Source organism: Canis lupus, chromosome 10 (genome assembly GCF_003254725.2).
Source record: "Canis lupus dingo isolate Sandy chromosome 10, ASM325472v2, whole genome shotgun sequence".
NCBI classification, from domain to species: Eukaryota; Metazoa; Chordata; class Mammalia; order Carnivora; family Canidae; genus Canis; species Canis lupus.
Window position 1 is genome coordinate 51,844,740 of NC_064252.1, and position 12,344 is coordinate 51,857,083.

The window sequence follows — 12,344 nt, forward strand, 5'->3', positions numbered from 1 at the left end:
ATATGGTATAAATTTATATTTAAGCATTTTGTGATTTACACGTTGAGATTCTGCAATATTTAACTTTTTTTTTTAATATTTAACTTTTTACAATGGAATGTATTGTAATGCGTGTAGTACATGCTAAGAGAATACATGTAATGCATGCTAAGAAACTTCGAAAACATTGACCTATAGAGTTACCTGAGTGCCTCTCTATAAAGTCCTCTATCTATCATTTGCATTATGGGCAAACTGACAGAAATTTATAGTGTTACATAAAACCTTCTGTGGCTTATATTTGATAGCTTTTATTACAAAAATAATTTTCAATGCTTTGGGCCCAGAAATCCTAGCTAGGAACCTGGGACTTCTTATAATCTGGTCACAATCTACCCTCTGGTTTTGTCACCTATTCTCCTTCAGTCTCTTGGCTCCACAGACTGTTTACCAGTTTGTTTCAAAAACCTGCCCTGTATCTTGGCCTCTGTTACCTTCCTAGCCTCATTGATTGCATTCTGTGCTGAGCTTTTCCCAAGGCTATATATATATATATATATATATATATATATATATTCCTATTTAATTCTTTAAAGGATCCTAAGAGGTAGGTATTATTTTACAAATTATAGCTGAAGAAATTGGGGGTCAGAGAAGTAAAATAACTTGCCTAAAATGACCCAATAAGTGGCAAACTCAAGTCCCTATCCCAAAGCCCATAATTCCCAACGTGATACCTTCACTTCTGAAAGGCTCTCCCAAATTTACCTAAATTTTCAAGCTTAACTTGGGTTGTACTTCCTCTTTATCTCTTCAGTTGATTGAATCATTCCTTTTAACATCAAAAATAGCTACTGTTTGTTGAGTGCCTACTATATGGTAACTTCTGTTAAGTTCTCACATACAAATTATTTTATTTAATCTCTCATTGACCTTATGAAATTAGTATAACATTATTGTAGATGAGAAGCTGGAATCTGATAGAGTATCTTGTTCGAGGTCACAGATCTATAATATTTCAAAGAAGGGATTCAAACCCCTATATGTATGGCTCTAGAGCCAAAGTTTTAACCTGCTTGTCATAATCTCCAGCTTTAGAAGTATCACCTTCTAGTTATGGGATAATGTATTAAAGTGAATAATTTGAATGAAGTTATGCTGATTAAAAATAATGACAAAGCGCAACCAACATAAACAACGCTGACCCACATAAAGGAGTATAAACTCTGCAGCTGTATTAGTCTCCTATGCCTGCTGCAACTAATTACCACAAATTTAGTGGCTTAACACAACACAATTTTATAATCCTACAACTCTGGAGGTCAGAAGTCCTAAAATCATGGTTTCAGCAGAGCTGCGTTGCTTCTCGAGTCTCCGGGAGGGAATCTGTTTTCTTGTCTTTTCCAGTTTTTGCATGCTGTCTGCATTCATTGGCTTATAGGCCCTTCTTCCATCTTCAAAATCAGGATTGTAGCATCTTCCAGTCTTTATCTCTGACTCTTAAAACTCTCTCTTATAAGGACTCTTGTGATTTTATTGGGCCTCTCTGGTTAATTCAAGATAATTTCCACGTGTCAAGATCTTCCATTTAATCAAAAGTCCCTTTTGACAGATCAGATAATTAGGTCATGGACATTTTTGGGGGGCATTATTCAGTTTACCACAGTGGTGGTGGTATGCAGGACCTTTGGCTCTCAGGAGCTGGCGAGAGGGGGATAAGGACTGATTTTTTTGGACCCATACTATTGGTATTTTTATTTTAAGGAAAGGCAGAGAGTAATGTTTAATCCAAAGGAAAAATGTCTGATGGTGAGATTTCAGGCACCTGCAGCATTTAAAAAAATTTAATAGGTAAATAATTTCCCATTGTACTAACACAAAACATCAGCCTAGAAAATTACACAGAAATTTCTCAGCAATTTCTTACTAAGGATAAGTGTGGTAATCAAATATCCTCTTTGTGAATCTCTTCAATCCCATTGAAGTGTTATGAGTGGAGACATGGTCAGATAGCAGGGCAGGATAGGCCTAGAGTTCCTTCAGCTGAAATGAGCACACCTCTTTTCTAGGTGGTATAGAGATGGCATCCAGGTACCTGACTTGATTATCTGGGTTTTCACTGCAAATGGGTTAAAGGACTGAAACTAAGTTTGTATTTGGTTGAATATCATTCCATTGCTCCATTCCATATGATTCATTGAAATGGAGAAATGTTTCTTTTATTTTTTTAAGATTTATTTACTTATTAAAGTGAGACAGAGAGCATGGGTGGGGTGCAGTGGGGTGGGGGGATGGGGCAGAGGGGGAAGCTCCCTACTCAGCAGGGAGCCCAGGGCAATGCAATGCTGCATCCCAGGACCCTGAGATCATGACCTGAGTTGAAGGCAGAAATTTAACTGACTGAGCCACCCAGGTGCCCCTGGGGGAACATTTCTGAAGACAATGCAGGGAAAAGGGATGTCCTCTAGGAAAGAAGAGAAAAGGCTGCAGAAAGACCAGTAGTTCTGAGTAGGGGAGTCAATGGAGCATGGGATTTTTTTCACCTTTAAAGAGGCACCACTTCCATGATCTTCTCTTTGTCCCTTTTTCCTCTTTAATGTCATAATCTGTGGTGGTGGCCCATGGTACAGGTGCTTGGGACAGGAAAGGTGAGAGATGGAGAAGGATTGGCAATGTGTATTGATCACATGACTTAGAAGTCAAATGGTTAAAGTGGAAACACAGTTGCTACAAATCAGATTGTTATCCTGGATGTACTATGGCATCTGTATTTTCACATGAACAATACGTGGCATCTGTATTTTCACATGAACAATACTGTTAAGAGCTGGGCTCTAAACTTCGTTTTGCTCTTCCGCTCCCAGTTCTGCAGTACAGGCAAGATTCCACAGCACAGACGGACTGCAGAACATTGAATTTTTTTTTTTTTTAAATCTTACTGATGTATGGTTGACATATAAAAAGTGGTTTGATTACCTTATTTTATCCCAAGTGGGGAATTACTGAGAAATTTCTGTGGGAATTTTTTTTTATGTTGGTGTTTGTGTTATTATAATAGGAAATTACTTACCTATTGAGTTGTACACATTTAATGAGTATAATTTCATGAGTTTTGGGATAAGTATACACTCACGAAACCATCATCCCTACCAAAGCTGCAAATATATTTATCACCTCCCAAAGTTTCCTTCTTTTCCTAGTAGTAGTAGTAGTAGTAGTAGTAGTAGTAGTAGAACACGTAACATAATATCTACCTTCTTAGCAAATTTTAAGTATATAATACAGTATTGTTAGCTCTGGGCATTATACTGTGTAGTAGATATCCAAAACTTATTTATCTCATATAACTAAATGCTGGATTTCTTAAGGCTGCTAGATCTAGCACTCAGAGCAAAGATATAGATGTAACTCTAGCATCTTGCAAATAGAAATGCAAATTTCTGTTAAAGTAAAGAAAGTGAATAGTGGGCATTTGCAGAGTAACCTGAAGGAAGTAAATATCTTTAGTGAGAGAATTTTTAAATAGTTAATCCAACTATAAGGTATTTTGTGAGTTATCTGGTTAATTGCAGTTTATATCTTGTGTGTATATATATATCTTTATATTCACATTTAGTGAACTGGTTAAAACACCAATTCTTGAGGAATGTTGGCTTAACAAGATGTATTTAAGTTTCAACATGTTACATGTTAACACTTTACGCTCTGGGGAAAAAAATTGAAGCTACTCTTTCAGCATTAGATCTGCCTCAGCCTGCATAACCTCTCCTTTGCATATTTACCTTATCCAAGCTGACATCCACACTGATGTGTTAGTGCCAACGTAACCCCCCATTTCAAGAGAATTTGCTTTTAAAAAGAGTCTGAAGTAAATGATACTTTCTACTGTAACTAATACAGAATTGCAGGCAAAAATAGAGAACATATTTGGAAAAAAGGGATTTCCTCCTACAAATAACCACCACATTTTTTTAAACCACATTTTATAGTCTGGTATCCCAATTCCCCTTACCATGAAAAGGAATTTAAATGCCGCTCATTTCTCTCTCAGTGTAATGTCTACGTATTTTTTTCTAAAGTCCCAATGTCTGGAACACATACAAACCTATTAACAGTTGACTTGGGGATGGACTTCCAAAGGTTGGTTGGCCATCATTTCCCAGTGTTAGGGCCAGGGCTGAATCAGCAGCATAACACCCTACAAGCCCTGGAACATCTGGAACAACAGCAGAGGTGTAAAGGCAATAATTTTTCATGGCCAGATCTGAGACTAATTCAAACACAAACAAATTCAATCTGATGATAAATTCGCTTGGCTCTTGCTCTTGTGTTGGAAGCATCAAGTCCCTGCCAGCACAACCAGTATGGCTGAAAGGAGAAAGTTGAAACAGCATTTAGATGGTACTAATACGGCTGCAATATAATCCTTTCCCTGGTTTCAAGTCTCTGCCTGCCAGGGCTCTTGGCCACCATCCCAGGACTTAATTGCATTTTGCAAGTAGCCGTAGTGCACTTGCCACTATATCTCCCTAACTAATTTCAGTCACAATCCTCATATTCAATTCAGTAAAAAGGAACTGCAATACCTCTGACAGAAAAATGGAAGTGTTACAAAGATTGGCTCAATTAAGGGAATAGCTGGTTTGGAGGTTAAAATAGGTGGACAAATCATAGCCTTGAAGTCTAGAATTCTATTTTTTTATGAAAGCAACATAGAGGAAATGGTTAAGATTTGAGACATTAATAATGTCTCAAATGATAAGATTTGAGACATTGCTACTATTTATTGTTGATATATATTTTCAAGTGAACTGGATTTTAATTGGAATTTGGCCTTAAAGTAATTGAGGGGCAATGAGGCTTAGTGGAATAAGCACTGGTTTCATTCTGGAGACTACTGGCTGTAGGCCAGATGAATGGTTTGGATCTCACCTGTGCTAGTTACTAAATGCATGCACTTGAAGAAGCCACTTGAAATTGCTGTATCTCCATTTTCTCATCAACATATCAAGGATAAGAAAATATTTCCCTTTCTTTCTTTCTTTCTTTCTTTCTTTCTTTCTTTCTTTCTTTCTTTCTTTCTTTCTTTCTTTCTTTCTCTTTCTTTCTTTCTTTCTTTCTTTCTTTCTTTCTTTCTTTCTTTCTTTCTTTCTTTTTTTTTGATTTAAAGCCTTATATTAAAATGTAACTAGTGACTCTTTCCAGTAAGTAGTTCTAGTAAAATAAATGGATATTTAGCAACCACAGCCATCTGTAAAGTTGTGAGGAAGGCTGGAGGAAGGTGACAAAAAGCATGAGTTTTGTGAATGTCAACATTATAAACAAAAAGAATACATTGGACATTTGACCTCCTTGAGCTAATTCTAATTAGAATAGGCAACCCCATATTTCCCTTAGGCTACAGTGCAGTGGGAAGGGAGTTGCTCATATACCAACTGACATCTATTGAGCTCTTACAGTGTGCTTGATGCTAAGCTAGCCATTGTGGGAATTATACAACGTTCTAGTCTCGGTCCTTAAGGAGACCACAACCCAGATGAAGAAGCGAGACCCAAATATCATGGGAATTGGACAAGAAAATATATACATACAAGGTGTTGAATACTTATTTTATTTTATTATTTTATTTTATTTTATTTTATTTTATTTTATTTTTTATTGGTGTTCAATTTACCAACATACAGAATAAACCCAGTGCCTGTCACCCAATCACTCCCACCCCCCGCCCTCCTCCCCTTCCACCACCCCTAGTTCGTTTCCCAGAGTTAGGAGTCTTTATGTTCTGTCTCCCTTTCTGATATTTCCCACACATTTCTTCTCCCTTCCCTTATATTCCCTTTCACTATTATTTATATTCCCCAAATGAATGAGAACATATAATGTTTGTCCTTCTCCAACTGACTTCCTTCACTCAGCACAATACCCTCCAGTTCCATCCACGTTGAAGCAAATGGTGGGTATTTGTCATTTCTAATAGCTGAGTAATATTCCATTGTATACATAGACCACATCTTCTTTATCCATTCATCTTTCGTTGGACACCGAGGCTCCTTCCACAGTTTGGCTATCGTGGCCATTGCTGCTATAAACATCGGGGTGCAGGTGTCCCGGTGTTTCATTGCATCTGTATCTTTGGGGTAAATCCCCAACAGTGCAATTGCTGGGTCATAGGGCAGGTCTATTTTTAACTCTTTGAGGAACCTCCACACAGTTTTCCAGAGTGGCTGCACCAGTTCACATTCCCACCAACAGTGTAAGAGGGTTCCTTTTCTCCGCATCCTATTCAACATTTGTTGTTTCCTGCCTTGTTAATTTTCCCCATTCTCACTGGTGTGAGGTGGTATCTCATTGTGGTGTTTTTTGTTGTTGTTGTTGTTGTTTTTTTTTAAGATTTTATTTACTTATTCATGAGAGACACACAGAGAGAGAGAGAGGCAGAGACACAGTCAGAGGGAGAAGCAGGCTCCATGCAGGGAGCCTGACGAGGGACTCGATCCCGGGTCTCCAGGATCACGCCCTGGGCTGATGGCAGGGCTAAACCGCTGACCCACCCAGGCTGCCCCTCATTGTGGTTTTGATTTGTATTTCCCTGATGGCAAGTGATGCAGAGCATTTTCTCATGTGCGTGTTGGCCATGTCTATGTCTTCCTCTGTGAGATTTCTGTTCATGTCTTTTGCCCATTTCATGATTGGATTGTTTGTTTCTTTGGTGTTGAGTTTAATAAGTCCTTTATAGATCTTGGAAACTAGCCCTTTATCTGTTACGTCATTTGCAAATATCTTCTCCCATTCTGTAGGTTGTCTTTTAGTTTTGTTGACTGTATCCTTTGCTGTGCAAAAGCTTCTTATCTTGATGAAGTCCCAATAGTTCATTTTTGCTTTTGTTTCTTTTGCCTTCATGGAAATATCTTGTAAGAAGTTACTGTGGCCGAGTTCAAAAAGGGTGTTGCCTGTGTTCTCCTCTAGGATTTTGATGGAATCTTGTCTCACATTTAGATCTTTCATCCATTTTGAGTTTATCTTTGTGGCTGGTGCAAGAGAGTGGTCTAGTTTCATTCTTCTGCATGTGGATGTCCAATTTTCCCAGCACCATTTATTGAAGAGACTGTCTTTCTTCCAATGGATAGTCTTTCCTCCTTTATCGAATATTAGTTGACCATAAAGTTCAGGGTCCACTTCTGGGTTCTCTATTCTGTTCCATTGATCTATGTGTCTGTTTTTGTGCCAGGACCACATTGTCTTGATGACCACAGCTTTGTAGTACAACCTGAAATCTGGCATTGTGATGTCCCCAGCTATGGTGTTCTTTTTTAAAATTCCCCTGGCTATTCGGGGTCTTTTCTGATTCCACACAAATCTTAAAATAATTTGTTCTAACTCTCTGAAGAAAGTCCATGGTATTTTGATAGGGATTGCATTAAACGTGTATATTGCCCTGGGTAACATTGACATTTTCACAATATTAATTCTGCCAATCCATGAGCATGGAATATTTTTCCATCTCTTTGTGTCTTCCTTAATTTCTTTCAGAAGTGTTCTATAGTTTTTAGGGTATAGATCCTTTACATCTTTGGTTAGGTTTATTCCTAGGTATCTTATGCTTTTGGGTGCAATTGTAAATGGGATTGACTCCTTAATTTCTCTTTCTTCAGTCTCATTGTTAGTGTATAGAAATGCCACTGATTTCTGGGCATTGATTTTGTATCCTGCCACGCTACCGAATTGCTGTATGAGTTCTAGCAATCTTGGGGTGGAGACTTTTGGGTTTTCTATGTAGAGTATCATGTCATCGGCGAAGAGGGAGAGTTTGACTTCTTCTTTGCCAATTTGAATGCCTTTAATGTCTTTTTGTTGTCTGATTGCTGAGGCTAGGACTTCCAGTACTATGTTGAATAGCAGTGGTGAGAGTGGACATCCCTGTCTTGTTCCAGATCTTAGGGGAAAGGCTCCCAGTGCTTCCCCATTGAGAATTATATTTGCTGTGGGCTTTTCATAGATGGCTTTTAAGATGTTGAGGAATGTTCCCTCTATCCCTACACTCTGAAGAGTTTTGATCAGAAATGGATGCTGTATTTGTCAAATGCTTGCTCTGCATCTAATGAGAGGATCATATGGTTCTTGGTTTTTCTCTTGCTGATATGATGAATCACATTGATTGTTTTTGCGAGTGTTGAACCAGCCTTGTGTCCCGGGGATAAATCCTACTTGGTCATGGTGAATAATTTTCTTAATGTACTGTTGGATCCTATTGGCCAGTATCTTGTTGAGAATTTTTGCATCCATGTTCATCAGGGATATTGGTCTGTAATTCTCCTTTTTGGTGGGGTCTTTGTCTGGTTTTGGAATTAAGGTGATGCTGGCCTCATAGAAATAATTTGGAAGTACTCCATCTCTTTCTATCTTTCCAAACAGCTTTAGGAGAATAGGTATGGTTTCTTCTTTAAACGTTTGATAGAATTCCCCTGGGAAGCCATCTGGCCCTGGACTTTTGTGTCTTGGGAGGTTTTTGATGACTGCTTCAATTTCCTCCCTGGTTATTGGCCTGTTCGGTTTTCTATTTCTTCCTGTTCCAGTTTTGGTAGTTTGTGGCTTTCCAGGAATGTGTCCATTTCTTCTAGATTGCCTAATAAATTGGCGTATAGTTGTTCATAATATGTTTTTAAAATCGTTTGTGTTTCCTTGGTGTTGGTAGTGATCTCTCCTTTCTCATTCATGATTTTATTAATTTGAGTCTTCTCTCTCTTCTTTTTAATAAGGCTGGCTAATGGTTTATCTATCTTATTAATTCTTTCAAAGAACCAACTCCTGGTTCTGTTGATCTGTTCCACAGTTCTTCTGGTCTCGATTTCGTTGAGATCTGCTCGAATCTTTATTAACTCTCTTCTTCTGCTGGGTGTAGGATCTATTTGCTGTTTTTTCTCTAGCTCCTTTATGTGTAAGGTTAGCTTTTGTATTTGAGTTCTTTCCAGTTTTTGAATGGATGCTTGTATTGCGATGTATTTCCCCTTAGGACTGCTTTTGCTGCATCCCAAAGATTTTGAACGGTTGTATCTTCATTCTCATTAGTTTCCATGAATCTTTTTAATTCTTCCTTAATTTCCTGGTTGACCCCTTCATCTTTTAGCAGGATGGTCCTTAACCTCCACGTGTTTGAGGTCCTTCCAAACTTCTTGTTGTGATTTAGTTCTAATTTCAAGGCATTATGGTCTGAGAATATGCAGGGGATGATCCCAATCTTTTGGTATCGGTTCAGACCCGATTTGTGACCCAGTATGTGGTCTATTCTGGAGAAAGTTCCATGTGCACTTGAGAAGAATGTGTATTCAGTTGAGTTTGGATGTAAAGTTCTGTAGATAACTGTGAAATCCATCTGGTCCAGTGTATCATTTAAAGCTCTCGTTTCTTTGGAGATGTTGTGCTTAGAAGACCTATCGAGGGTAGAAAGAGCTAGATTGAAGTCACCAAGTATAAGTGTATTATTATCTAAGTATTTCTTCACTTTATTAATTGATTGATATATTTGCCACTCCCACATTCGGGGCATATATATTGAGGATTGTTAAGTCCTCTTGTTGGATAGATCCTTTAAGTATGATATAGTGTCCCTCTTATTCTCTCACTACAGTCTTCTGGGTAAATTTTAGTTTATCTGATATAAGGATGGCTACCCCTGCTTTCTTTTGAGGAGCATTCGAATGGTAAATGGTTCTCCAACCTTTTATTTTCAGGCTGTAGGTGTCCTTCTGTCTAAAATGAGTCTCTTGTAGACAGCAAATAGATGGGTCCTGCTTTTTTTATCCGATCTGAAACCCTGTGCCTTTTGATGGGGTCATTAAGCCCGTTCACGTCAGAGTTACCATTGATAGATATGAGTTTAGTGTCACCATGATATCTATTCAGTCCTTGTTTTTGTGGATTGTTCCACTGAACTTCTTAAAGGGGAATTTTAAGAGTCCCCCTTAAAATTTCTTGCAGAGCTGGTTTGGAAGTCACATATTCTTTCAGTTGCTGCCTGTCTTGGAAGCTCTTTATCTCTCCTTCCATTTTGAATGAGAGCCTTGCTGGATAAAGTATTCTTGGTTGCATGTTCTTCTCATTTAGGACCCTGAATATATCCTGCCAGCCCTTTCTGGCCTGCCAGGTCTCTGTGGAGAGGTCCGCTGTTACCCTAATACTCCTCCCCATAAAAGTCAGGGATTTCTTGTCTCTTGCTGCTTTAAGGATCTTCTCTTTATCTTTGGAATTTGCAAGCTTCACTATTAAATGTCGAGGTGTTGAACGGGTTTTATTGATTTTAGGGGGGGGATCTCTCTATTTCCTGGATCTGAATGCCTGTTTCCCTTCCCAGATTAGGAAAGTTTTCAGCTAGTATTTGTTCAAATACATATTCTGGCCCTCTGTCCCTTTCGGCGCCCTCGGGAACACCAATTAAATGTAAGTTTTTCTTCCTCAGGCTGTCGTTTATTTCCCTTAATCTATCTTCATGGTCTTTTGTTTGTCTCTTTTTTCCTCAGCTTCCCTCTTTGCTATCAACTTGTCTTCTATGTCACTCACTCGTTCTTCCATCTCGGTAACCCTCGTCGTTAGGACTTCTAGTTTGGATTGCATCTCATTCAATTGATTTTTAATTTCTGCCTGATTAGCTCTAAATTCTGCAGTCATGAAGTCTCTTGAGTCCTTTATGCTTTTTTCTAGAGCCACCAGTAGCTGTATAATAGTGCTTCTAAACTGGCTTTCTGACATTGAATTGTAATCCAGATTTTGTAACTCTGTGGGAGAGAGGACTGTTTCTGATTCTTTCTTTTGAGGTGAGGTTTTCCTTCTAGTCATTTTGCTCAGTGCAGAGTGGCCAAAAGCAAGTTGTATTGGGAAAAGGAGAAAAAGAGAGGAGAGAAAGAAGGAAAGAAAGAGAAAGAGGAAAAAAAAAGGAAGAAAAAACGAAAAAAAAGAAGATAAAGAAAAAGAAAAAACGAAAAAAATGGGGGTGGGGGAAGGAAACAAATCAAAAAGCAAAACAAAACAAAACAAAACAATAAGAACCACGGGGGAGTATCTTCTGATTCTGTGTACTTTAAGTCCCTTGGCTTCCCCTGGGACTTGTCCGTCTAGCTGGTCTTCTGGGGGAGGGGCCTGTTGTGCTGATTTTCAGGTGTTAGCAGTTGGGGGAGCTGCTCTGCCCCCTGCCTGGTGCAGGGCTCAGTGGGGGTTGTTTACCCCGTGAGGCCCCAGAAGCAACAGCAACAGGGGCAGCGGCCAGCTCTGGAGACCTGGATTCAGCCGCCGCAGTACCTCCGCAGCTCTCTGTCCGCAGGGCCTGGAGGCTCCGGGGCGGGGCCGCTGATCTGCTCAGCTGGGGCAGGAGCGTCCTTGCTGTCCTGGGCCCTCCCGGCCTCTGCCTGTCCCGGGGGAGGCCGGATCCTGGGCCGTGTCCCGGCGCCCTGTGCTCCGGGGCCTGCGCTGTTGGATTCGCGCTCCCGCCCCGCAGCCCCCTCCGCGGAGCCGCCCCCGAGCACCCCCAAGCTGCTCCCGGTCCCGCCGTGCGCGCTGCAGCCCTTAGGGAGCTCGGCGCACTCTCCTGGGCGCGCAGTTGCTCTGTTACTGTCCCAGGGAACCCGAGGGCATCCCCGCCCTCCTGGGTCCTGCTCTAACTCCCTGCAGGCGCCTTTCTGCCCGGGAAGGTCGGTGCAGCTCCTGCTCCTCCGGGACGGGGCTCTCCTGTCCTGGGGACACTCGCCCCGGCCTCAGCCCGGCTCCTCGCGGGGTCCCTCCCCCTTGGAGGCCTTTGTTTCTTTATTTCTTTTTTCCCGTCTTCCTACCTTGATAGAAGCGCGAACTCTTCTCACTGTAGCATTCCAACTGTTCTCTCTTTAAATCTCAGGCCGAATTCATAGATTTTCAGGATAATTTGAAGGTTTTCTAGGTAATTTGGTGGAGACAGGTGATTTGGAGACCCTACTCTTCCCCCAGCTTGCCTCTCCCTCTTTGAATACATATTTTAAAGGCAATATGAAGTCCTAAGAGGAAGAAAAGAAAAAGAAAATATCAGTTTGAAGAGGTTTCTGGATTTGAATAGGGCCTATGAGGTAGGTTAGAAATAGGGAAAAAGTTAGATGTTTCAGGAGAGGGGAACATAACCAATTAAAGTAAAGAGGAGGGAATAAGAATGATGAAAAGACAGGTGGCTATGTTAAGTATAATGTGATTCATAAACCTTGTCACAGCTCTGGTGTAAGCAGATATGTTACTCACCAAAAAGGCATCATGCATTTAAAACCCACACCAAACAGTAACTCATATAACTCGGAAATGTCTGATTCTTTCTAAAAGACAGCAGGGGCTGTAGATAAACAAAGCTAAACTGAAAA

The 12,344-nt window shown here is 40.1% G+C and overlaps 1 long non-coding RNA gene across 1 annotated transcript; it reads right to left on the minus strand.

Moving 5' to 3' along the window:
- Positions 1 to 1,225: 1,225 nt before the first annotated feature.
- Positions 1,226 to 12,086, minus strand: LOC118350051 (uncharacterized). Its single transcript, XR_007413799.1, has 3 exons — positions 11,796 to 12,086; positions 4,085 to 4,347; positions 1,226 to 1,581 (listed from the first exon to the last, which is right to left on the minus strand). It is a non-coding gene; the product is annotated as an uncharacterized LOC118350051 (long non-coding RNA).
- Between the last annotated feature and the right edge of the window lie 258 nt (positions 12,087 to 12,344).